At 42.2% G+C, this 23558-nt stretch overlaps 23 non-coding genes and 8 pseudogenes across 23 annotated transcripts; all 31 read left to right on the top strand.

Moving 5' to 3' along the window:
• Positions 1-4120: 4120 nt before the first annotated feature.
• LOC127740084 (uncharacterized) lies at positions 4121-4239 on the top strand (annotated as a pseudogene).
• Positions 4240-12008: 7769 nt separating this feature from the next.
• Positions 12009-12127, top strand: LOC127740052 (5S ribosomal RNA). The gene has a single exon (XR_008000786.1). It is a non-coding gene; the product is annotated as a 5S ribosomal RNA (ribosomal RNA).
• A 182-nt stretch (positions 12128-12309) lies between these two features.
• LOC127740105 (uncharacterized) lies at positions 12310-12428 on the top strand (annotated as a pseudogene).
• A 182-nt stretch (positions 12429-12610) lies between these two features.
• On the top strand, positions 12611-12729 carry LOC127740020 (5S ribosomal RNA). The gene has a single exon (XR_008000755.1). It is a non-coding gene; the product is annotated as a 5S ribosomal RNA (ribosomal RNA).
• A 181-nt stretch (positions 12730-12910) lies between these two features.
• LOC127740055 (5S ribosomal RNA) lies at positions 12911-13029 on the top strand. Its single transcript, XR_008000789.1, has one exon. It is a non-coding gene; the product is annotated as a 5S ribosomal RNA (ribosomal RNA).
• Positions 13030-13209: 180 nt separating this feature from the next.
• Positions 13210-13328, top strand: LOC127740032 (5S ribosomal RNA). Its single transcript, XR_008000767.1, has one exon. It is a non-coding gene; the product is annotated as a 5S ribosomal RNA (ribosomal RNA).
• A 181-nt stretch (positions 13329-13509) lies between these two features.
• LOC127740009 (5S ribosomal RNA) lies at positions 13510-13628 on the top strand. Its single transcript, XR_008000744.1, has one exon. It is a non-coding gene; the product is annotated as a 5S ribosomal RNA (ribosomal RNA).
• Positions 13629-13809: 181 nt separating this feature from the next.
• LOC127740014 (5S ribosomal RNA) lies at positions 13810-13928 on the top strand. Its single transcript, XR_008000749.1, has one exon. It is a non-coding gene; the product is annotated as a 5S ribosomal RNA (ribosomal RNA).
• Positions 13929-14108: 180 nt separating this feature from the next.
• On the top strand, positions 14109-14227 carry LOC127740194 (5S ribosomal RNA). Its single transcript, XR_008000875.1, has one exon. It is a non-coding gene; the product is annotated as a 5S ribosomal RNA (ribosomal RNA).
• Positions 14228-14409: 182 nt separating this feature from the next.
• On the top strand, positions 14410-14528 carry LOC127740316 (5S ribosomal RNA). The gene has a single exon (XR_008000995.1). It is a non-coding gene; the product is annotated as a 5S ribosomal RNA (ribosomal RNA).
• A 181-nt stretch (positions 14529-14709) lies between these two features.
• LOC127740048 (5S ribosomal RNA) lies at positions 14710-14828 on the top strand. Its single transcript, XR_008000782.1, has one exon. It is a non-coding gene; the product is annotated as a 5S ribosomal RNA (ribosomal RNA).
• Positions 14829-15008: 180 nt separating this feature from the next.
• Positions 15009-15127, top strand: LOC127740238 (5S ribosomal RNA). Its single transcript, XR_008000919.1, has one exon. It is a non-coding gene; the product is annotated as a 5S ribosomal RNA (ribosomal RNA).
• A 184-nt stretch (positions 15128-15311) lies between these two features.
• On the top strand, positions 15312-15430 carry LOC127740072 (uncharacterized; annotated as a pseudogene).
• Positions 15431-15612: 182 nt separating this feature from the next.
• Positions 15613-15731, top strand: LOC127740182 (5S ribosomal RNA). Its single transcript, XR_008000863.1, has one exon. It is a non-coding gene; the product is annotated as a 5S ribosomal RNA (ribosomal RNA).
• Positions 15732-15911: 180 nt separating this feature from the next.
• On the top strand, positions 15912-16030 carry LOC127740383 (5S ribosomal RNA). Its single transcript, XR_008001060.1, has one exon. It is a non-coding gene; the product is annotated as a 5S ribosomal RNA (ribosomal RNA).
• Positions 16031-16213: 183 nt separating this feature from the next.
• LOC127740294 (5S ribosomal RNA) lies at positions 16214-16332 on the top strand. Its single transcript, XR_008000973.1, has one exon. It is a non-coding gene; the product is annotated as a 5S ribosomal RNA (ribosomal RNA).
• A 181-nt stretch (positions 16333-16513) lies between these two features.
• LOC127740062 (uncharacterized) lies at positions 16514-16632 on the top strand (annotated as a pseudogene).
• A 184-nt stretch (positions 16633-16816) lies between these two features.
• Positions 16817-16935, top strand: LOC127740002 (5S ribosomal RNA). The gene has a single exon (XR_008000740.1). It is a non-coding gene; the product is annotated as a 5S ribosomal RNA (ribosomal RNA).
• Positions 16936-17329: 394 nt separating this feature from the next.
• Positions 17330-17448, top strand: LOC127740047 (5S ribosomal RNA). The gene has a single exon (XR_008000781.1). It is a non-coding gene; the product is annotated as a 5S ribosomal RNA (ribosomal RNA).
• A 178-nt stretch (positions 17449-17626) lies between these two features.
• Positions 17627-17744, top strand: LOC127740092 (uncharacterized; annotated as a pseudogene).
• A 181-nt stretch (positions 17745-17925) lies between these two features.
• On the top strand, positions 17926-18044 carry LOC127740429 (5S ribosomal RNA). Its single transcript, XR_008001105.1, has one exon. It is a non-coding gene; the product is annotated as a 5S ribosomal RNA (ribosomal RNA).
• Positions 18045-18224: 180 nt separating this feature from the next.
• Positions 18225-18343, top strand: LOC127740011 (5S ribosomal RNA). Its single transcript, XR_008000746.1, has one exon. It is a non-coding gene; the product is annotated as a 5S ribosomal RNA (ribosomal RNA).
• Positions 18344-18528: 185 nt separating this feature from the next.
• On the top strand, positions 18529-18647 carry LOC110272618 (5S ribosomal RNA). Its single transcript, XR_002363824.2, has one exon. It is a non-coding gene; the product is annotated as a 5S ribosomal RNA (ribosomal RNA).
• Positions 18648-18829: 182 nt separating this feature from the next.
• Positions 18830-18948, top strand: LOC127740059 (uncharacterized; annotated as a pseudogene).
• Positions 18949-19133: 185 nt separating this feature from the next.
• LOC127739969 (5S ribosomal RNA) lies at positions 19134-19252 on the top strand. The gene has a single exon (XR_008000710.1). It is a non-coding gene; the product is annotated as a 5S ribosomal RNA (ribosomal RNA).
• A 183-nt stretch (positions 19253-19435) lies between these two features.
• LOC127740074 (uncharacterized) lies at positions 19436-19554 on the top strand (annotated as a pseudogene).
• A 183-nt stretch (positions 19555-19737) lies between these two features.
• LOC127739890 (5S ribosomal RNA) lies at positions 19738-19856 on the top strand. The gene has a single exon (XR_008000632.1). It is a non-coding gene; the product is annotated as a 5S ribosomal RNA (ribosomal RNA).
• Positions 19857-20316: 460 nt separating this feature from the next.
• On the top strand, positions 20317-20435 carry LOC127739901 (5S ribosomal RNA). Its single transcript, XR_008000643.1, has one exon. It is a non-coding gene; the product is annotated as a 5S ribosomal RNA (ribosomal RNA).
• A 181-nt stretch (positions 20436-20616) lies between these two features.
• LOC127740086 (uncharacterized) lies at positions 20617-20735 on the top strand (annotated as a pseudogene).
• Positions 20736-20919: 184 nt separating this feature from the next.
• Positions 20920-21038, top strand: LOC127739847 (5S ribosomal RNA). The gene has a single exon (XR_008000589.1). It is a non-coding gene; the product is annotated as a 5S ribosomal RNA (ribosomal RNA).
• A 178-nt stretch (positions 21039-21216) lies between these two features.
• On the top strand, positions 21217-21335 carry LOC127739912 (5S ribosomal RNA). The gene has a single exon (XR_008000654.1). It is a non-coding gene; the product is annotated as a 5S ribosomal RNA (ribosomal RNA).
• The last annotated feature ends 2223 nt before the right edge of the window (positions 21336-23558 follow it).

Genomic DNA, 23558 nt, shown 5'->3' with positions numbered 1-23558 from the left:
TTGGCTTGGAAAGAGTAATTAGGCAATCTTGAGTTATTAACACCCAATTTAATCTCTTGTTTGACATTCTCCCTATTTGTTGGAGTTAACTAAATAAGATGAATTAATCATGCATGACTAGGATAGAAAGCCTATGATCTCAATCCATTGCTATGAATGTCTCTCTTTATTACTTGTTTTCTTTAATTACTTGCTCAATTTACTTTTCTTGTCTTTTTATTTTATTGCCCCTCTCATCAACCAAAACCCCCCTATAACCCTCATAGCCAATAATCATACATTTCATTGCAACTCTTCGTGAGACGACCCAGAGTCTTAATACTTCGGTTAATTTTCATTGGGGTTTGTACATGTGACAACCAAAATTTTTGCATGAAAGGATTATTGATTGGTTTGGAAACTATACTTCATAACGAGACTTCATTAGATAAATTCTAAACCGTCAAGAAGTCTGATCATCAGGCTAGCATTCAACGCCAGAACAGAGCATGGATCTAGCGTTGAACGCCAAAAACAAGCATGGAACTGGCGTTCAACGCCAGAAACATTATGCAGTTGGGTGTTGAATGCCCAGAACATGCATCACCTCGGCGTTTAAATGCCAGAATTGCATGCAAAGGCATTTTACATGCCTAATTGGTGCAAGGATGTAAATCCTTGACACCTTAGGATCTGTGGACCCCATAGGATCATCTCAGTATCTGTGGACCCCAAAGGATACCCACCTACCTCAACTCACCTTCTCTCTTCTTCACCAATCACCTCAATCCCTCTTCCCCATTACCTCTTCACCACTCACATCCATCATCTATTTCCCACCCAAACCCACCCTACATAGCCGAATACACACCTCTCTCCCTCTCCTCCATATCTTCTTCTTCTTCTTCTATTCTTTCTTCTTTTGCTCGAGGGCGAGCAACATTCTAAGTTTGGTGTGGTAAAAGCATAGCTTTTTTGCTTTTCCATAACTATTGATGGCACCTAAGGCCAGAGAAACCTCAAAAAAAAAAGAGAACAAGAAAAAGGGAAGACAATTGCTTCCACCTCTGAGTCATGGAAGATGGAGAGATTCATCTCAAGGGTCCATAGCTCAGTAATAGAGCATTTGACTGCACATCAAGAGAGCATGAGGAATTCCCTCATCAAGAAACCCTTGAGATACCTCAGGGGATACATTTTCCTCCACACAATTATTGGGAGCAACTAAAGATAGGAGCACCAAAATCATTAGGGATCATGCAACAAAGGCAAGGAAGAGACATAAAGGAGCTCAAAAAGCATCCTTGGCTCTTTAAGAAGAAAGCGCCACCATCACTAAGGTGGACTCATTCCTTGTTCTTAATTTTTTTCTGTTTTTCTGTTTTTTATGCTTTATGTTTGTTTATGTTTTGTGTCTCTACTTCATGATCATTAGCATTGAGTAACTATGTCTTAAGGCTATGAATAAATCCACAAATCCTTCAACTCTCTTAAATGAAAAAAGTTTCTAATTCAAAAGAACAAGAAGTACATGAATTTTGAAATTATCCTTGAATTTAGTTTAATTATATTGATGTGGTGACAATACTTTTTGTTTTCTGAATGAATGCTTGAACAGTGAATAATTTTGATCTTGTTGTTTATGAATGTTAAAATTGTTGGCTCTTGAAAGAATGATGAATAAAGAGAAATGCAATTGATAATCTGAAAAATCATGAAATTGATTCTTGAAGCAAGAAAAAGTAGTGAAAACCAAAAGGCAAGTAGAAAAAGCCAATAGCCCTTAAAACCAAAAGGCAAGGGTAAAAAGGATCCAAGGCTTTGAGCATCAATGGATAGGAGGGCCCAAGGAAATAAAATCCAGGCCTAAGCGGCTAAATCAAGCTGTCCCTAACCATGTGCTTGTGGCATGCAGGTCCAAGTGAAAAGCTTGAGACTGAGTGGTTAAAGTCGTGATCCAAAGCAAAAAGAGTGTGCTTAAGAGCTCTGGACACCTCTAACTGGGGACTTTAGCAAAGCTGAGTCACAATCTGAAAAGGTTCACCCAACTATGTGTATGTGGCATTTATGTATCCGGTGGTAATACTGGAAAACAAAGTGCTTAGGGCCACGACCAAGACTTATAAAAGTAGCTGTGTTCAAGAATCAACATACTTAAATAGGAGAATCAATAACACTATCTAAAATTCTAAGTTCCTATAGATGCCAATCATTCTAAACTTCAAAGGAGAAAGTGAGATGCCAAAACTGTTCAGAAGCAAAAAGCTACAAGTCCCGCTCATCTAATTAGAATTAATATTCATTGATATTTTGGGATTTATATTATATTCTCTTCTTTTTATCCTAATTGATTTTCAGTTGCTTGGGGACAAGCAAAAATTTAAGTTTGGTGTTGTGATGAGCGGATAATTTATACGCTTTTTGGTATTGTTTTTAGGTAATTTTTAGTATGATCTAGTTACTTTTAGGGATATTTTCATTAGTTTTTATGATAAATTCACATTTCTGTACGTTACTATGAGTTTGTGTGTTTTTCTGTGATTTCAGGTAATTTCTGGCTGAAATTGAGGGACCTGAGCAAAACTCTGATAAGAGGCTGACAAAGGACTGCTGATGTTGTTGGATTCTGACCTCTCTGCACTCGGAATGGATTTTATGGAGATACAGATCTCCAAATGGTGCGCTCTTAATGGCGTTGGAAAGTAGACATTCAGAGCTTTTCAGAAATATATAATAGTCCATACTTTATTCGTGATTAGATGACGTAAAATGGTGCTCAACGGCAGTTCCATGCTGCATTCTGGAGTCAAATGCTAGAAACACGTCACGAACCAGAGTTGAACGTCAAAAACACGTTACAACTTGGCGTTCAACTCCAAGATAAGCCTCATCTCGTGTAAAGATCAAGCTCAGTCCAAGCAAACACCAAGTGGGCCCCGGAAGTGGATTTCTACATCAATTACTTACTTTTGTAAACCCTAGTAGCTAGTCTAGTATAAATAGGACTTTTTACTATTGTATTAGATATCTTTGGTCTTAGTTTTATTTTATTATTCATCTTAGGAGACTATTGATCACGTTTTGGGGGGTTGGCCATTCGGCCATGCCTGAACCTTCATCACTTATGTATTTTTAACGGTAGAGTTTCTACACACCATAGATTAAGGGTGTGGAGCTCTGCTGTACCTCAAGTTTCAATGCAATTACTACTATTTTCTATTCAATTCTGCTTGTTCTTATTATATGATATTCGTTGCATTTCAACATGATGAATGTGATAATCCGTGACACTCATCATCATTCTCACCTATGAACGTGTGACTGACAACTACTTCCGTTCTACCTTAGACCGGGCGCATATCTCTTGGATTCCTTAATCAGAATCTTCGTGGTATAAGCTAGAATTGATGGTGGCATTCGTGGGAATCCGAAAAGTCTAACCTTGTCTATGGTATTCCGAGTAGGATTCCGGAATTGAATGACTATGCGAGCTTCAAACTCGTGATTGTTGGGCGTGATGACAAACGCAAAAGAATCAAGGGATTCTATTCCAACATGATCGAGAACCGACAGATGATTAGCCGTGCTGTGATAGAGCATTTGGACCATTTTCACTGAGAGGATGGGATGTAGCCATTGACAACGATGATGCCCTACATACAGCTTGCCATGGAAAGGAGTAAGAAGGATTAGATGAAAGCAGTAGGAAAGCAGAGATTCAGAAGGAACACAGCACCTCCATGCACTTATCTGAAATTCTCACCATTGAATTACATGAGTAACTCTATCTTTATTTTCTGTTTAAATTTATTATTATTATTATTCGAAAATCCAATAATCTCTTAATATAGTTGAATCCGCCTGACTGGGATTTACAAGATGACTATACTTTGCTTCATACCAACAATCTCTGTGGGATCGACCCTTACTCACGTAAGGTATTACTTGGACAACCCAGTATACTTGCTGGTTAGTTGTGCGGAGTTGTGACTAAGTGTGATTTACGTTTGAGAGCACCAAGCCTTTAGAGCCATTATTGATGATCACAATTTCGTCCACCAGGTCCCACGCAAGGCTTTGCGGCTCAAATTACTCTATGTCGCGTAACATGCTTATAATAATTGTGTGCACACACTTTAACAGGTGAGATCATACCAGCTCTAATGCACCAGATCCCATCAGAACTCCGCAATTAAGAGTGCTTGTGCGTGAGTAGTACTAGGATGGGTGACCTCCTGGGAACTCCTCGTGTTGCTGATAAACCACTCTTTTATGGTTTATCTTGTGCTCAATTGAGTGGATTTTATCAACTCTTTACCCACTTATTCATAATATTTGCATAGTTTTATATTTCCTTCCTGATTTTGTACTATGATTGAAAACGTGCTTCTTTGATCTTATATTTACTTATTATTAATCCTCTCTTATTACCATTAGATGCCTTGATATGTGTGCTAAGTGATCTCAGAGATTACAGGGCAGGAATGGCTCAGAGGATGGAAAGGAAGCATGCAAAAGTGGAAGGAATACAAGAAGTTGGAGAAATTGCTAAGCTGTCCAGCCTGACCTCTTTGCACTCAAACGGCTATAACTTTAGCTACAGAGGTTCAAACGATGCGGTTCCAGTTGCGTTGGAAAGCTAACGTCTGAGGCTTCGATTTGATATATAATTTGCCATAGCTGCCTCGATGCCAGGCAATGCGAACGCGTGGGTCACGCGGATGCGTGACCTGGCAGGAACACAACCCGCACGGCCGCGTGAGCCATGCGGCCGCGTCACTTTTCCGCGACCTGTATGTACCAAAATACGCTGGGGGCAATTTCTGAGCTATTTTTAACCCAGTTTGCGGCCCAGAAAACACAGATTAGAGGCTATAAAGTGGGGGAATCCATTCATTCATGAGGAGGCTCTCATAATTCACTTTTCATGTTTTAGATGTAGTTTTTAGAGAGAGAGGTTTTCTCCTCTCTCTTAGTATTAGGATTTAGGATTTCTCTTAGTTTTAGAAATGGCTCTCAATCCCGGGTTCTTTATTTATTCTATTATTTTATTTCAGTTTGTTAATGTTGGTTTACGAACTTCATGTTAGAATTGATTTCTTTTATTAATGCATTTTGAGGTATTTCAGATTATGATTGTTTTATTCTGTTTAAGATTGCTTTCAATTCAATTTAGATTTATTTTTCCCTTTCGGCTTTGGTTAAATAATTGGTGACCCTTGAGTTATCAAACTCATTGTTGATTGAAAATTGGAATTCTTCAAGAATTAATTCAAGTTCCAATAACTCTAGTCTTTCCCAAGAAAAGACTAGGACCTGAGGAATCAGAATTAACTCATCCACCTAACTTACCTTCATAGTTAGAGGTTAACATAAGTTACCTTCATAGTTAGAGGTTAACAAAGTGGGAGAAGAATCCAATTCTCTTTACAATTGATAAGGATAACCAGGATAGAACTTCCTGTTTTTGTACCTTGCCAAGAGTTTATTTTATAGTTATTTATTTATTTTATTTCTTCTTATGCGACATACTGCTCCCTAATTTCTAAAACCCCTAATTTACAAACTCATAACCAATAATAAGAACATACCTCCCTGCAATTCCTTGAGAAGACGACCCGAGGTTTGAATACTCAGTTATCAATTTCAAGGGGGTTTGTTTCAAATTTCAAAAATTAAAAATTCAAATTTCAAAATTTAAAATTCAAATTTCAAAATTTAATTTTCGAATTCAAAATTTAAATAACCTTTTAATTTCAATTTGTTTTTATTTTTGTTTTTAATTTTTTTTATTTGCTGTCATGAACTCTCACCCCTTTGGCTATGAGTCTGGTTACAATAATGTTGCAGGAAGAAGAAATTACAATGAGAACAGGCATCAAGGTTGGAACAATCAAAGATGGGAGGAGCCACAAGGACTTGATCAATCCTCACTATCAACAACCATTCTGTGATGCATATAAAGGTAATGGCTATGGTGAGCACTCTTTTGACTATCAACAACCACCACCATACGCCTATGAACCCTCTCTTCAACATAGCTTTGGACCACCATACTCACAAGCCCCTCTCCACCATTCACCTCCATATGACCCTAACCCGTATCCACTATACCAACCACCTTATGAGCCATATGAACCATATATAGAACCACCCCAATTCCAACCCAATTACTCCCAAGAACCACCACTTCAATATTCATCATCTCCATATCCATCAATCCAAGAGCACTATGATCCTACTTATGAAAGCCGAGTACATCAAGAGACAAAGGATCGTTTCAAGGAAATAGTGGATCAATTTCAGGCAACCATTCAACAATTGGAGCAAGTAGTAATTCAATGGGTTTCTAGGCGCTCAAATATACAAGGATCAGCCACAGCTCCATGTGGACAGTCTACTGAAGAGCGTAGCATGACGGAGATACCAGAAACCCCAGTGGACAAGACAGAGAATGAATTCGTACTAGAACAAGTAGAAGACGCTGTCATTGTTCAAGAAGAAGAAGAAGTGGTTGAAGACTTAGGAGATGCAGAACCTCCATGGGAAAGTCAAGACATAGAGCCTCCTTCCAAGACAGTTGAAATTGATGCTGAGGAGGGTGTACAACCTCCAAAGCATATCATAGTTGAAGACTTGGAAGAGGTTGATCAAGAGATGGAGATTCAAGAAGAAGAAGCACAACCTACCATGCCCTTGGAAAGCAATGAAGAGGAGATTGAATTGAAAGAGAGCTACCAAGAGGAAGAGGTTGAAATTGAAGAAGCTTGCAAAGAGGTGGTAATTATCAGAGAGGAACACAAGGGAGTGGAGCTTGCAATTTCATTAAAAATACCTCCCCCTAAGTTGCCATCATCCTTCACAACATTCAAGTGGGTAAAATTCATATCCCTTAGCTTTCTCCCACTTGAATATGGGCTACTGGAGACGAATGGTCAACTTAGAGCTCTTTGTGGCATCAAGAGTAAGAGGAAGATGGTCAGTGGTAAGAATTGTCCTGCAAGGTTCATCATGTTTGGAAGCTTTAAGTTTAAACGCAAAGGTTGGTATAAAGCTCAACTGAATGGGTCTAGGAAGCTGTTTGGTCGCTGCAGTGAGAATTCAGATCACCTTTCACCCGGCTGGAAAAATGCAGATCGAGACAAAAACGGGTGTAAAAGTAAAGTTTAGGATCCTGGAATCTATTCTGGCATTTGTCACCCCAGGAGCCTAAGAATCTGTTTGAAGCTTCTTAAGGGCTTTACATGCTTAGTTTGGGATCCCGGAGGACACTGGAATCACAAACATTGGTGGAGATTCCTAGATGAGTTCAAGCACAAGCCACCATAATAGGAAGCTCACCAAATGTCCAACTTAAGGACTTTAACTAAAAGTGCTAGGTGGGAGACAACCCACCATGGTACGATCGTTCATTTTTCATTTTTATTTAGTTTTATTTGTTTTCTAGTTTTGTTTTATTTTATTATATTGAACCTGGAGTTTTGCGTCACATTCATATTAACACTGCATTCTTCATTTTTCAAAAAAAAAGGGATTTACGCACGCGACGCGGCAGCGTCGCTGACGCGTCTGCGTCGTATGTGCGTTAGGAGGAAAAGAAATTGAACAGAGAGTTACGCAGGAGCAGGGCTGGAGGTGTGCCAAGGGCACAAATCGTCTCACGCAACTGCATCGCTGATGCGGCCGCGTCATTTGCAAAATGGCTTTCCCACGCGTCTCCGTCACCCACGCGACCGCGTGGCCCTGGATTTCGACGTAACAAGGTGTATGGTCGAAAGTTGAGCTGGAATTGGGCTGGACTCATGATGGAAGCCCAAGCCCAACCACGCGACCGCGTGCCTCACGCGGCCGCGTCATTTTAAGAAAAAGGCCACCCGCGCGATCGCGTCGACCACGCGACCGCGTCACCCTGGATTTTGGCAATACTAAGTTTTGAACAGAGAGTTTTTCGACCGCGAGGCTGCACTCGCGCTACTAGCACAAATCAAGTCACGCGATCGCGTGCCCCACGCGTCCACGTCGCCTAACCTTATTGCGCACCACGCAACCGCGTCACCCACGCGACCGCGTCGCCAGCGTCGCACAACCTCTCCAGATTAGTGCCGATTTTCTTATCTTTTCTTCTCCGAATCCTTATTCTTCTTATCTTTTCTTATTTCTTTCTTCTTCTTTTCTTATTTTCTCTCACTTCCATTCTATTTTATTTAATTTATTTGCATACTTTCATTCATTGCATTTTTTTTATTTTGTGCATATTTTTATTTTCTTTTCTAAATTTGTTATTTTGGTGTTAAAAATTTAATTGGAAAATTATTTTCTTGTAAATTATTATGAAATTGTTTGACAATTATATATTACTTTTGAAGGGTTGCTTGCATGTTCAATTTAATACTTTCAATAGCTTATTTACCATACATGCTATGTGTTTGTGAAAAAGCCCATATGGCATTATGCACTTCTCTATTATACTTTATACTATTCAATGCTTGCTTTTCATAAACTCCCTTTACTATTTTATTAATTGAATATAATTGTCAATACAAACATGGTGATTTATTACAAGTGATGCTTGGTCTATGCTACTCATGCCCTTTGCCGGCATGCCAATAAACACCTTGCATTCACTTGTCCTTATATGCACTAGCTATTTTCAATTGATGGCTTTTCACATGTACTCGCGAGCATGTGTTAATGTCCACATCCAAATGTGCATCCATCACCACCACTCTTCCGTTCTCTTCCTTGCTATATATCTATTTGAATTTAATTTACTTTCTCTTCCCTTCTTCAGGATGGCCACCAAGGAAGGAAAGGAGAAAGCTACTCCCAAACTGCCGGCAAGGAAAGGAACAAAAAGAGCTCAGCTGAGAAACCACAACCCCCATCCACTTGCACATCTCAGCATGCACCGAGGACGGTGCAATCTTTTAAGTGTGGGGAGGTCGATACCGATCTCCATGGGTTAGTTATTTCTTGACTCAACACCAAAAATTTTTTATTTTATTTGTTTGTTCATTGTTGCATTTGCATAATTGATTGCATATTTGTTTGATTTTTTGCATATTTTACCACATGGTTGAAGTAATATTTTCTTTTCCAAGAAACCTTTTAAAGTATTTCACTAATTTGAATAAATTTTTTTGTTACACTTGTTTGAAGAAATATTATATTGGAACATGGTTTAGAGCTCGAACACACAAAACCTGTAAGATTTTTTAGCCTAATTGATTGGTTGCATTTTATCAACCAATAATTTATTTTTGATGTGTGTTTTTCTCTCTAAAATTGTGATCTTTGTCTTGCTTAATTCTATATTTCCATTATTTGATGTATACATGCACTTACATGATTGAGGCCTTTGTTTCACTGAGCTCACATACCCATATGGCCTTGCCTTTCATTATCCCTTGCAAACCAATTTTGAGCCTATTATACACATTTGTTCTTTATTTTAGCACATCATCAACTCTAAGCGAAAAACAATAATGTCCTTAATTTGAATCCTTGGTTAGCTTAGACTAGTGAAAGTTCTTATGATTTAAGTGTGGGAAAATTGTGTCTGGAAACATTTGGTTTGAGAATTGAGTATGTTAGAAATTTTTGAAAATGTGAAAGAAATGTTTAGGACATGTTTATGCATTCAATAATTTAATCATATGCATTGAGAAAAACAAAAAAAAATAATATAAAAAAAGAGAGAAAAATAAAAGAAAAAGAAAAGAAAAGAAAAGAAAAAGAGCAAATAAAAGGGGACAAAATGCCCCAAAGTGAGTGGTGAAAGCAATGCATATGAGTTGTACTTGAAATTAGAATGTATGAATATGTGGAAAACATAGTTAATGGATGGTTAGATGTTGTATTATGATTACATGGATTGTCTAAGTTAGGTGAAAAAGTTTAAGTTAATTAAGGATTAAGATTTTTAGTCCACTTGGCCAAATACAATCCTACCTTGACCCTAACCCCATTACATTCCTTAAAAGACCTCTTGATATGTGTATTTATGCATTAAATTTTTGTTGATTGTTAGATGAAGAGCAAGCCTTAGAAAGCAAGGTTAGTAGAGAATTGAGAGAATCGAACTTTAAACACTTGAATGATTAGAGTGTATACACTTCCAATGAGGGTTCGATGCTCGATTCTTTGTTCCCGGCTTTCATGAGCTATTTTCTTCTGCAAGTTTACTTTTACTTAATTTTTATGATTTGAATCAGTGAAATCCAGTTCATATATGTTCTTGAAAGATTTATTTTTTTTAACCAAGTAGGTAGAAACATTCTGCATGTAGTTGCATTCATATAGATAGGATTGCATTTCATATTAATCTACCATTCCTCTTCATCTTTACAGTTTCTCTTGAGCTTAGCATGAGGACATACTAGTGTTTAAGTGTGGGGAGGTTGATAAACCACTATTTTATGGTTTATCTTGTGCTCAATGAGTGGATTTTATCAACTCTTTACCCACTTATTCATAATATTTGCATAGTTTTATATTTCCTTCCTGATTTTGTACTATGATTGAAAATGTGCTTCTTTGATCTTATATTTGGTTATTATTAATCCTCTCTTATTACCATAAAATGCCTTGATATGTGTGCTAAGTGATCTCAGAGATTACAGGACAGGAATGGCTCAGAGAATGGAAAGGAAACATGCAAAAGTGGAAGGAATACAAGAAGTTGGAGAAATTGCTAAGCTGTCCAGCCTGACCTCTTTGCACTCAAACGGCTATAACTTTAGCTACATAGGTCCACACGATGTGGTTCCAGTTGCGTTGGAAAGCTAACATCCGGGGCTTCGATTTGATATATAATTTATATAGCTGTCCCGACGCCAGACGACGCGAACGCGTGGGTCACGCGGACGCGTGACCTGGCAGGAACACAACCCGCGCAGCCACGTGAGCCATGCGGCTGCATCACTTTTCCGCGACCTGTACGTACCAGAATATGCTGGGGGCGATTTCTGGGCTGTTTTTAACCCAGTTTGCGACCTAGAAAACACAGATTAGAGGCTATGAAGTGGGGGAATCCATTCATTCATGAGGAGGCTCTCATAATTCACTTTTCATGTTTTAGATGTAGTTTTTAGAGAGAGAGGTTCTCTCCTCTCTCTTAGTATTAGGATTTAGATTTCTCTTAGTTTTAGGAGTGGCTCTCAATCCCGGGTTCTTTATTTATTCTATTATTTTATTTCAGTTTGTTAATGTTGGTTTACGAACTTCATGTTAGAATTGATTTCTTTTATTAATGCATTTTGAGGTATTTCAGATTATGATTGTTTTATTCTGTTTAAGATTGCTTTCAATTCAATTTAGATTTATTTTTCCCTTTCGGCTTTGGTTAAATAATTGGTGACCCTTGAGTTATCAAACTCATTGTTGATTGAGAATTGGAATTCTTCAAGAATTAATTCAAGTTCCAATAACTCTAGTCTTTCCCAAGGAAAGACTAGGACCTGAGGAATCAGAATTAATTCATCCACATAACTTACCTTCATAATTAGAGGTTAACAAAGTGGGAGAAGAATCCAATTCTCTTTACAATTGATAAGGATAACCAGGATAGGACTTCCTGTTTTCGTACCTTGCCAAGAGTTTATTTTATAGTTATTTATTTATTTTATTTCTTCTTATGCGACATACTGCTCCCTAATTTCTAAAACCCCTAATTTACAAACTCATAACCAATAATAAGAACATACCTCCCTGCAATTCCTTGAGAAGACGACCCGAAGTTTGAATACTCGGTTATCAATTTCAAGGGGGTTTGTTACTTGTGACAACCAAAACGTTTGTATGAAAGGACTTTTGAAAATTTAGAAACTATACTTGCAACGAGGATTTATCCGCAAATTGCTAGTACTGACCCTCTTTCTTTAAACGATTCTATCCCGAGAAGGATACCTTAAAGCGATCCTCAATGGCCTGATCTTCCGTAGGCTCCCCCGGTCCCCACAAGGCTTTGTGGCTCGAGTTACTTCATGTCGCACCCCATGCTTATGATAATTGTGTGCACACACTTTAATAGGTGAGATCATATCAACACTAATGCACTGGATCCCATCAGAACTCCGCAGTCAAGCATGCTTGGACGAGAATAGTACTAGGATGGGTGACCTCCTGGGAAGTCCTTGTATTGCACCTCTTTTTTTTTTACATCGTACTGACCCTCTTTCTTTAAACGATTCTATCCCGAAAAGGATACCTTAAAACGATCCTCAATGGCCTGATCTTCCGCAGGCTCCCGCGGTCCCCGCAAGGCTTCGCGACTCGAGTTACCCTATGTCGCTCCCCATGCTTTTGATAATTGTGTGCGCACACTTTAACAGGTGCGATCATACCACCACTAATGCACCGGATCTCATCAGAACTCCGCAATTAAGTGCGCTTGTGTGTAAGTATTACTAGGATAGGTTATCTCCTGGGAAGTCCTCGTATTGCACCTCTTTTTTTTTTACGTCGTACTAACCCTCCTTCTTTAAACGATACTATCTCGAGAAGTATACATTAAAGCGATCCTCAATGGCCTGATCTTCCGCAGGCTCCCCCGGTCCCCACAAGGCTTCGTGGCTCGAGTTACTTCATGTCGCGCCCCATGCTTATGATAATTTTGTGCACACACTTTAATAGGTGCGATCATATCAGCACTAATGCACCGGATCCTATAATAACTCCGCAGTCAAGCATGCTTGGGCGAGAGTAGTACTAGGATGGGTGACCTCCTGGGAAGTCCTCGTATTGCACCTCTTTTTTTTTAACGTCGTACTGACCCTCTTTCTTTAAACGATTCTATCTCGAAAAGGATACCATAAAACGATCCTCAATGGCGTGATCTTCCCCAGCTCCCGCGGTCCCCGCAAGGCTTTGCGGCTCAAATTACTCTATGTCGCGCAACATGCTTATAATAATTGTGTACACACACTTTAACAGGTGTGATCATACCAGTTCTAATGCATCAGATCCCATCATAACTCTGCAATTAAGCGAGCTTGTGCGTGAGTAGTACTAGGATGGGTGACCTCTTGGGAAGTCCTCGTGTTGCACCTCTTTTTTTTACGTCGTACTGACCCTCTTTCTTTAAATGATTCTATACCGAGAAGGTTACCTTAAAGCGATCCTCAGTGGCCTGATCTTCTGTAGGGTCCCCCGGTCCCCACAAGGCTTCGCGGCTCGAGTTACTTCATGTCGCGCCCCATGCTTATGATAATTGTGTGCACACACTTTAATAGGTGCGATCATATCAGCACCAATGCACCGGATCCCATCAGAACTCCGCATTCAAGCGTGCTTGGGCGAGAGTAGTACTAGGATGGGTGACCTCCTGGGAAGTCCTCATATTGAACCTCTTTTTTTTTCTGTCGTACTGACCCTCTTTCTTTAAACGATTCTATGCCGAGAAGGATACCTTAAAGCGATCCTCAATGGCCTGATCTTCCGCAGGCTCCCCCGGTCGCCACAAGGCTTCGCGGCTCGAGTTACTTCATGTCGCGCCCCATGCTTATGATAATTTTGTGCACACATTTTAATAGGAGCGATCATATCAGCACTAATGCATCGCATCCCATCAGAACTCTGCAGTCAAGCGTGCTTGGGCGAGAGTAGTACTAGGATGGGTGACCTCCTGGGAAGTCCTCGTATTGCACCTCTGTTTTTTTTACGTCGTACTGACACTCTCTCTTTAAACGATTCTATCCCGAAAAGGATACCTTAAAACGTTCCTCAATGGCCTGATCTTCACCAGCTCCCGCGGTCCGCGCAAGGCTTTGCGGCTCAAATTACTCTATGTCACGCAACATGCTTATAATAACTGTGTGCACACACTTTAACAGGTGTGATCATAGCAGCTCTAATGCACCAGATCCCATCAGAACTCCACAATTAAGCGTGCTTGTGCGTGAGTAGTACTAGGATGGGTGACCTCCTAGGAAGTCCTCGTGTTGCACCTCTTTTTTTTACGTCGTATTGACCCTCTTTCTTTAAACGATTCTATCCCGAGAAGGATACCTTAAAGCGATCCTCAATGGCCTGATCTTCCGTAGCCGCCCCCGGTCCCCACAAGGCTTCGCGGCTCGGGTTACTTCATGTCACGCCCCATGCTTATGATAATTGTGTGCACTCACTTTAATAGGTGCGATCATATCAGCACTAATGCACCGGATCCCATCAGAACTCCGCAGTCAAGCGTGCTTGCGCGAGAGTAGTACTAGGATAGGTGACCTCTTGGGAAGTCCTCGTATTGCACCTCTTTTATTTTTATGTCATACTGACCCTCTTTCATTAAATGATTCTATCCCGAGAAGGATACCTTAAAGCGATCCTGAATGGCCTAATCTTCCGCAGGCTCCCTCGGTCCCCACAGGGCTTCGCGGCTCGAGTTACTTCATGTCGCGCCCCATGCTTATGATAATTTTGTGCACACACTTTAATAGGTGTGATCATATCAGCACTAATGCACCGGATCCCATCATAACTCCGCAGTAAAGCGTGCTTGGGCGAGAGTAGTACTAGGATGGGTGACCTCCTGGGAAGTCCTCGTATTGCACCTCTTTTTTTTTTACGTCGTACTGACCCTCTTTTTCTAAACGATTCTATCCCGAAAAGGATACCTTAAAACGATCCTCAATGGCGTGATCTTCCCCAGCTCCCGCGGTCCCCGCAAGGCTTTGCGGCTCAAATTACTCTATGTCGCGCAACATGCTTATAATAATTGTGTGCACACACTTTAACAGGTGCGATCATGCCAGCTCTAATGCACCAGATCCCATCAGAACTCCGCAATTAAGCGTGCTTGTGCGTGAGTAGTAGTAGGATGGGTGACCTCCTGGGAAGTCCTCGAGTTGCACCTCTTTTTTTTACGTCGTACTGGCCATCTTTCGTTAAACGATTCTATCCCGAGATGGATACCTTAAAGCGATTCCCAATGGCCTGATCTTCCCCAAGCTCCCCTGGTCCCCACAAGGCTTCGCTGCTCGAGTTACTTTATGTCGCGCCCCATGCTTATGATAATTGTGTGCACACACTTTAATAGGTGCGGTCATATCAGCACTAATACACCGGATCCCATCAGAACTCCGTAGTCAAGCGTGGTTGGGCGAGAGTAGTACTAGGATGGGTGACCTCCTGGGAAGTCCTCGTATTGCACCTCTTTTTTTTTTTTACGTCGTACTGACCTTCTTTCTTTAAATGATTCTATCCCGAGAAGGATACCTTAAAGCGATCCTCAATGGCCTGATCTTACCCAGGCTCCCGCGGTCCCTGAAAGGCTTTGCGGCTCGAGTTACTCTATGTTGCGCACCATGCTTATAATAATTGTGTGCGCACACTTTAATAGGTGCGATGATATCAGCACTAATGCATCAGATCCCCTCAGAACTCCACAATTAAGCGTGCTTGTGCGTGAGTAGTACTAGGATGGGTGACCTCCTGGGATGTCCTCGTGTTGCACCTCTTTTTTTTTTACGTCGTTCTGACCCTCTTTCTTTAAACGATTCTATCCCGAGAAAGATACCTTAAAGTGATCCGTAATGGCCTGATATTCCACCTTCTCCCGCGGTCCCCACAAGGCTTTGTAGCTCGAGTTACTCTATGTTGCACCCCATGCTTATGATAATTGTGTGAGCACATTTTAGTAGGTGTGATCATACCAGCACTAATGCATCGGATCCCATCAAAACTCCGCAGTCAAGCGTGCTTGGGCGAGAGTAGTACTAGGATGGGTGACCTCCTGGGAAGTCCTCGTGTTGCACCTCTTTTTTTTTACGTCGTACTGACCCTCTTTCTTTAAACGATTCTATCCCGAAAAGGATACCTTAAAGCGATCCTCAATGGCCTGATCTTCCCCAGCTCCTGCGGTCCCCGCAAGGCTTTGCGGCTCAAATTACTCTATGTCGCGCAACATGCTTATAATGATTGTGTGCACACACTTTAACAGGTGCAATCATACCAGCACTAATGCACCAGATCCCATCAGAACTCTGCAACTAAGCGTGCTTGTGCGTGTGTAGTACTAGGATGGGTGACCTCCTGGGAAGTCCTCGTGTTGCACCTCTTTTTTTTTTACGCCGTACTGACCCTCTTTCCTTAAATGATTCTATCCCGAGAAGGATATCCTTAAAGTGATCCTCAATCGCCTGATCTTCTGCAGGCTCCCGCAGTCCCCACAAGGCTTCGCGGTGCGAGTTACTCTATGTCGTGCCCCATGCTTATAATAATTTAGTGCGCACACTTTAATAGGTGCGATCATACCAGCACTAATGCACCGGATCCCATCAGAACTCTGCAATCAAGCATGCTTGGGCGTGAGTAGTACTAGGATGGGTGACCTCCTGGGAAGTCCTCGTGTTGCACCTCTTTTTTTTTTACGTCGTACTGACCTCTTTCTTTAAACAATTCTACCCAGAGAAGGATACGTTAAAGTGATCATCAACGGCCTAAGATTCCACAGGCTCCCACGGTCCCTGCAAGGCTTCGCGGGTCAAGTTACTCTATATCCTGCACCATGCTTATGAAAATCGTGTGCGCACACTTTAATAGTTGCGATCATTCCAGCATTAATGCACCAGATTCCATCAGAGCTCCGCAATCAAGCGTGCTTGGGCGAGAGTAGTACTAGGATGGGTGGCCTCTTAGGAAGTCCTCGTGTTGCACCTCCTTTTGTTTTTTACGTCTTACTAACCCTCTCTTTATAAACTATTCTACCCCGAGAAGGATACCTTAAAGTGATCCTCAATGGCCTGATCTTTCGCAGGCTCCCGCGGTCTCCGCAAGGCTTCGCGGCTCGATTTACCCAATGTCGCACACCATGCTTACGATAATTTTGGGCACACACTTTAATAGCTGCGATCATATCAGCACTAATGCACCGGATCCCATCAGAACTCTGCAGTCAAGCGTGCTTGGGCGAGAGTAGCACTAGGATGGGTGACTTCCTGGGAAGTCCTCGTATTGCACCTCTATTTTTTTTACGTCGTACTAACCCTCTTTCTTTAAACGATTCTATCCCGAGAAGGATACGTTAAAGCGATATTCAATGGCCTGATCTTGTACAGGCTCCCGTGGTCCCCAGCTCTAATGTACCAGATCCCATCAGAGCACCGCAATTAAGCGTGCTTGTGCGTGAGTAGTACTAGGAAGGGTGACCTACTGGGAAGTCCTCGTGTTGCACCTCTTTTTTTTACGTCGTACTGACCTTCTTTCTTTAAACGATTCTATCCCGAGAAGGATACCTTAAAGCGATTCTCAATGGCCTGATCTTCCCCAGGCTCCCCCGGTCCCCACAAGGCTTCGCGGCTCGAGTTACTTCATGTCGCACCCCATGCTTATGATAATTGTGTGCACACACTTTAATAGGTGCGATCATATCAGCACTAATGCACCAGATCCCATCAGAACTCCGTAGTCAAGCGTGGTTCGGCGAGAGTAGTACTAGGATAGGTGACCTCCTGGGAAGTCCTCGTATTGCACCTTTTTTTTACGTCGTACTTACCTTCTTTCTTTAAACGATTCTATCTCGAGAAGGATACCTTAAAGCGATCCTCAATGGCCTGATCTTACCCAGGCTCCCGCGGTCCCTGCAAGGCTTTGCGGCTCGAGTTACTCTATGTCGTGCACCATGCTTATAATAATTGTGTGCGCATACTTTAATAGGTGCGATCATCCAGCACTAATGCATCAGATCCCATCAGAACTCCAGAATTAAGCGTGCTTGTGCGTGAGTAGTACTAGGATGGGTGACCTCCTGGGATGTCCTCGTGTTGCATCTCTTTTTTTTTATGTCGTTCTGACCCTCTTTCTTTAAAAGATTCTATCCCGAGAAAGATACCTTAAAGCGATCCTTAATGGCCTGATATTCCACCTTCTCCTGCGGTCCTCACAAGGCTTTGCGGCTCGAGTTACTCTATGTTGCGCCCCATTCTTATGATAATTGTGTGAGCACACTTTAATAGGTGTGATCATACCAGCACTAATGCATCGGATCCCATCAAAACTCCGCAGTCAAGCGTGCTTGGGTGAGAGTAGTACTAGGATGGGTGACCTCCTGGGAAGTCCTCGTGTTGCACCTCTTTTTTTTTACGCCGTACTGACCCTCTTTCTTTAAATGATTCTATCCCGAAAAGGATACCTTAAAGCGATCCTCAATGGCCTGATCTTCCCCAGCTCCTGCGGTCGTCGCAAGGCTTTGCGGCTCAAATTACTCTATGTCGCGCAACATGCTTATAATAATTGTGTGCACACACTTTAACAGGTGCGATCATACTAGCACTAATGCACCAGATCCCATCAGAACTCCGCAATTAAGCGTGCTTGTGCGTGTGTAGTACTAGGATGGGTGACCTCTTAGGAAGTCCTCGTGTTGCACCTCCTTGTTTTTTTTACGCCGTACTGACCCTCTTTCCTTAAATGATTCTATCCCGAGAAGGATATCCTTAAAGCGATCTTCAATCGCCTGATCTTCTGCAGGCTCCCGCGGTCCCCACAAGGCTTCGCGGCGTGATTTACTCTATGTCGTGCCCCATGCTTACAAAAATTTAGTGCGCACACTTTAATAGGTGCGATCATACCAGCACTAATGCACCGGATCCCATCAGAACTCTGCAATCAAGCATGCTTGGGCGAGAGTAGTACTAGGATGGGTGACCTCCTGGGAAGTCCTGGTGTTGCACCTCTTTTTTTTTTTACGTCGTACTGACCTCTTTCTTTAAACAATTCTACCCGGAGAAGGATACGTTAAAGTGATCCTCAATGGCCTAAGATTCCGCAGGCTCCCACGGTCCCTGCAAGGCTTCGCGGCTCAAGTTACTCTATATTGTGCCCCATGCTTATGAAAATCGTGTGCGCACACTTTAATAGGTGCGATCATTCCAGCATTAATGCACCAGATCCCATCAGAGCTCCGCAATCAAGCGTGCTTGGGCGAGAGTAGTACTAGGATGAGTGGCCTCTTAGGAAGTCCTCGTGTTGCACCTCCTTTTGTTTTTTACGTCTTACTGACCCTCTCTTTATAAACTATTCTACCCCGAGAAGGATACCTTAAAAGTGATCCTCAATGGCCTGATCTTTCGCAGGCTCCCGCGGTCCCCGCAAGGCTTCGCGGCTCGAGTTACTCCATGTCGCACCCTATGCTTACCATTATTTTGTGCACACACTTTAATAGGTGCGATCATATCAGCACTAATGCACCGGATCCCATCAGAACTCCGTATTCAAGCGTGGTTGGGCAAGAGTAGTACTAGGATGGGTGACCTCCTGGGAAGTCCTCGTATTGCACCTCTTTTTTTTTTTACGTCGTACTGACCTTCTTTCTTTAAACGATTCTATCCCGAGAAGGATACCTTAAAGCGATCCTCAGTGGCCTGATCTTACCCAGGCTCCCACGGTCCCTGCAAGGCTTTGCGGCTCGAGTTACTCTATGTCGCGCACCATGCTTATAATAATTGTGTGCGCACACTTTAATAGGTGCGATCATACCAGCACTAATGCATCAGATCCCATCAGAAGTCCACAATTAAGTGCGCTTGTGCGTGAGTAGTACTAGGATGGGTGACCTCCTGGGAAGTCCTCGTGTTGCACCTCTTTTTTTATTTACGTCGTTTTGACCCTCTTTCTTTAAACGATTCTATCCCGAGAAAGATACCTTAAAGCGATCCTCAATGGCCTGATATTCCACCTTTTCCCACGGTCCCCACAAGGCTTTGCGGCTCGAGTTACTCTATGTTGCACCCCATGCTTATGATAATTGTGTGAGCACACTTTAATAGGTGTGATCATACCAGCTCTAATGCATCGGATCCCATCAGAACTCCGCAGTCAAGCGTGCTTGGGTGAGAGCTGTACTAGGATGGGTGACCTCCTGGGAAGTCCTCGTGTTGCACCTCTTTTTTTTTCTACGTCGTACTGACCCTCTTTATTTAAACGATTCTATCCCGAAAAGGATACCTTAAAGCGATCCTCAATGGCCTGATCTTCCCCAGCTCCTGCGATCCCCGCAAGGCTTTGCGGCTCAAATTACTCTATGTCACGCAACATGCTTATAATAATTGTGTGCACACACTTTAACAGGTGCGATCATACCAGCACTAGTGCACCAGATCCCATCAGAACTCCGCATTTAAGCGTGCTTGTGCATGTGTAGTACTCCTCGTGTTGCACCTCTTTTTTTTTTACGCTGTACTGATCCTCTTTCCTTAAATGATTCTATCCCGAGAAGGATATCCTTAAAGCGATCCTCAATCGCCTGATCTTCTGCAGGCTCCCGTGGTCCCCACAAGGCTTCGCGGCGCGAGTTACTCTATGTCGTGCCCCATGCTTATAATAATTTAGTGCGCACACTTTAATAGGTGCGATCATACCATCACTAATGCACCGGATCCCATCAGAACTCTGCAATCAAGCATGCTTGGGCGAGAGTAGTACTAGGATGGGTGACCTCCTGGGAAGTTCTCGTGTTGCACCTCTTTTTTTTTTACGTCGTACTGACCTCTTTCTTTAAACAATTCTACCCAGAGAAGGATACGTTAAAGTGATCCTCAATGGCCTAAGATTCCGCAGGCTCCCACGGTCCCTACAAGGCTTCGCGGCTCAAGTTACTCTATATCGTGCCCCATGCTTATGAAAATCGTGTGCGCACACTTTAATAGGTGCAATCATTCCAGCATTAATGCACCAGATCCCATCAGAGCTCCGCAATCAAGCGTGCTTTGGCGAGAGTAGTACTAGGATGGGTGGCCTCTTAGGAAGTCCTCATGTTGCACCTCCTTTTGCTTTTTACGTCTTACTGACCCTCTCTTTATAAACTATTCTACCCCGAGTAGGATACCTTAAAGTGATCCTCAATGTCCTGATCTTCCGCAGGCTCCCGTGGTCCCTGCAAGGCTTCGCGGCTCGAGTTACTCCATGTCGCACCCCATGCTTATGATAATTGTGTGCGCACACTTTAATAGGTGCGATCATACCAGCACTAATGCACCGGATCCCACCAGAACTCCGCAGTTAAGCGCGCATGGGCGTGAGTAGTACTAGGATGGGTGACTTCCTGGGAAGTCCTCGTGTTGCATATTTTTTTTACGTCGTACTGACCCTCTTTCTTTAAACGATTCTATCCCAAGAAGGATACCTTAAAGCGATCTTCAATCGCCTAATCTTCCGCAGGCTCCTGCGGTTCCCGTAAGGCTTTGCGGTTCGAGTTACCCTATGTCGCGCCCCATGCTTTTGATAATTGTTTGCGCACACTTTAATAGGTGCAATCATACCAGCACTAATGCACCGGATCCCATCAGAACTCTGCAATTAAGCGTGCTTGTGCGTGAGTGGTACTAGGATGGGTGACCTCCTGGGAAGTCCTCGTGTTGCACCACTTTTTTTTTATGACGTACTGACCCTCTTTCTTTAAACGATTCTATCCTGAGAAAGATACCGTAAATCGATCCTCAATGGCCTGATCTTTCGCAGGCTCCCGAAAACATCCCTAAAAAGTAGCTTGAACTTACTAAAAACTACCTACAAACAATGCCGAAAAGCGTATAAATTATCCGCTCATCAAACGCCGGGATGTTGCTTGTTTTTGGCATTCAACGCCAGATCCATGCTCTGTTCTGGCGTTAAACGCCGGCCAGATGCTCCTTACTGGCGTTTAAACGCCAGTAAGTCCTTCCTCTAGGGTGTGATTTTTCTTCTGCTATTTTTTATTCTGTTTTTAATTTTAAAATTTTTTTCGTGACTCCACATGATCATGAACCTAATAAAACATAAAAGAACAATGAAAATAAAATAAAATTAGATAAATAAAAATTGGGTTGCCTCCCAACAAGCGCTTCTTTAATGTCAGTAGCTTGACAATGGCTCTCATAGAGCCTCACAGATGTTTAGAGCATGATGAGGGCCTCCCAACACCAAACTTAGAGTTTAAATGTGGGGCTTCTCAACACCAAACTTAGAGTTTGGTTGTGACCTCCCAACACCAAACTTAGAGTTTGATTGTGGGGGCTTTATTTGACTCTGTATTGAGAGAAGCTTACTGTGCCTCTTTTCCATGTTTACAGAAGAACACCCTTGGGTCTTAAACACAAGGTAGTCCCCATTCAATTGAAGGACTAGCTCTCCTCTGTCAACATCAATCACAGCTCCTGTTGTGGCTAGGAAAGGTCTTCCAAGGATGATGCATTCATCCTCCCCTTTCCAAATTTCTAAGATTATGAAATCAGCAGGGATGTAAAGGCCTTCAACCTTCACTAACACGTCCTCTACCAATCCATAAGCTTGTCTTACTGACTTGTCTGCCATTTGTAATGAGAATATGGCAGGCTGTACCTCAATGATCCCCAGCTTCTCCATTACAGAGAGTGGCATAAGATTTATGCTTGACCCCAGGTCACATAGAGCCTTGTTAAAGGTCATGGTGCCTATGGTACAGGGTATTAAGAATTCGCCAGGATCTTGTCTCTTTTGAGGTAATGTTTGCTGAACCCATGTATCTAGTTCACTAATGAGCAAGGGAGGTTCACCTTCCCAAGTCTCATTACCAAACAACTTGGCATTCAGCTTCATGATAGCTCCTAAATATTGAGCAACTTGCTCTCCAGTTACATCTTCATCCTCTTCATAGGAAGAATAGTCTTCAGAGCTCATGAATGGCAGAAGGAGGTTTAGTGGAATCTCTATGGTATCTATATGAGCCTCAGATTCCTTTAGGTCCTCAATAGGGGACTCCTTCTTGCTCAGAGGACGTCCCAGGAGGTCTTCCTCACTAGGATTTTCGTCATTTCTTCCCTCTCTGCATTCGACCATATTGACTATATCAATGGCCTTACACTCTCTCTTTGGATTCTCTTTTGTATTGCTTGGGAGAGTACTAGGAGGAGTTTCAGTTACTTTCTTACTCAACTAGCCCACTTGTGCCTCCAAATTTATGATGGAGGACCTTGTTTCACTCATGAAACTTAAAGTGGCCTTAAACAGATCAGAGACTATATTTGCTAAATTAGAGGTATTCTGTTTATAATTCTCTGTCTGTTGCTGAGAAGATGATGGATAAGGCTTGATATTGCTGAGCCTATTTCTTCCACCATTATTAAAGCCTTGTTGAGGCTTTTGTTGATCCTTCCATGAGAAATTTGGATGATTTCTCCATGATGAATTATAGGTGTTTCCATAAGATTCACCCATGTAATTTACCTCTGCCATTGCAGGGTTCTCAGGATCATAAGCTTCTTCTTCAGAAGATGCCTCTTTAGTACTGTTGGATGCATTTTGCCATCCGTTTAGACTTTGAGAAATCATGTTGACTTGCTGAGTCAACACTTTGTTCTGAGCCAATATGGCATTCAGAGCATCAATTTCAAGAACTCCCTTCCTCTGAGGCGTCCCATTATTCACAGAATTCCTCTCAGAAGTGTACATGAATTGGTTATTTGCAACCTTGTCAATAAGTTCTTGAGCTTCTGCAGGAATTTTCTTTAGGTGAATGGATCCACCTGCAGAATGGTCCAATGACATTTTGGAAAACTCAGATAGACCATAATAGAATATATCTAATATGGTCCATTCTGAAAACATGTTAGAAGGACACTTTTTGGTCATCT

The sequence above is a fragment of the Arachis duranensis genome, chromosome 6 (assembly GCF_000817695.3).
Source record: "Arachis duranensis cultivar V14167 chromosome 6, aradu.V14167.gnm2.J7QH, whole genome shotgun sequence".
NCBI lineage: Eukaryota > Viridiplantae > Streptophyta > Magnoliopsida > Fabales > Fabaceae > Arachis > Arachis duranensis.
The sequence above is the reverse complement of the archived record's forward strand: the minus strand, read 5'-3'. Positions and strand labels throughout refer to the sequence as shown.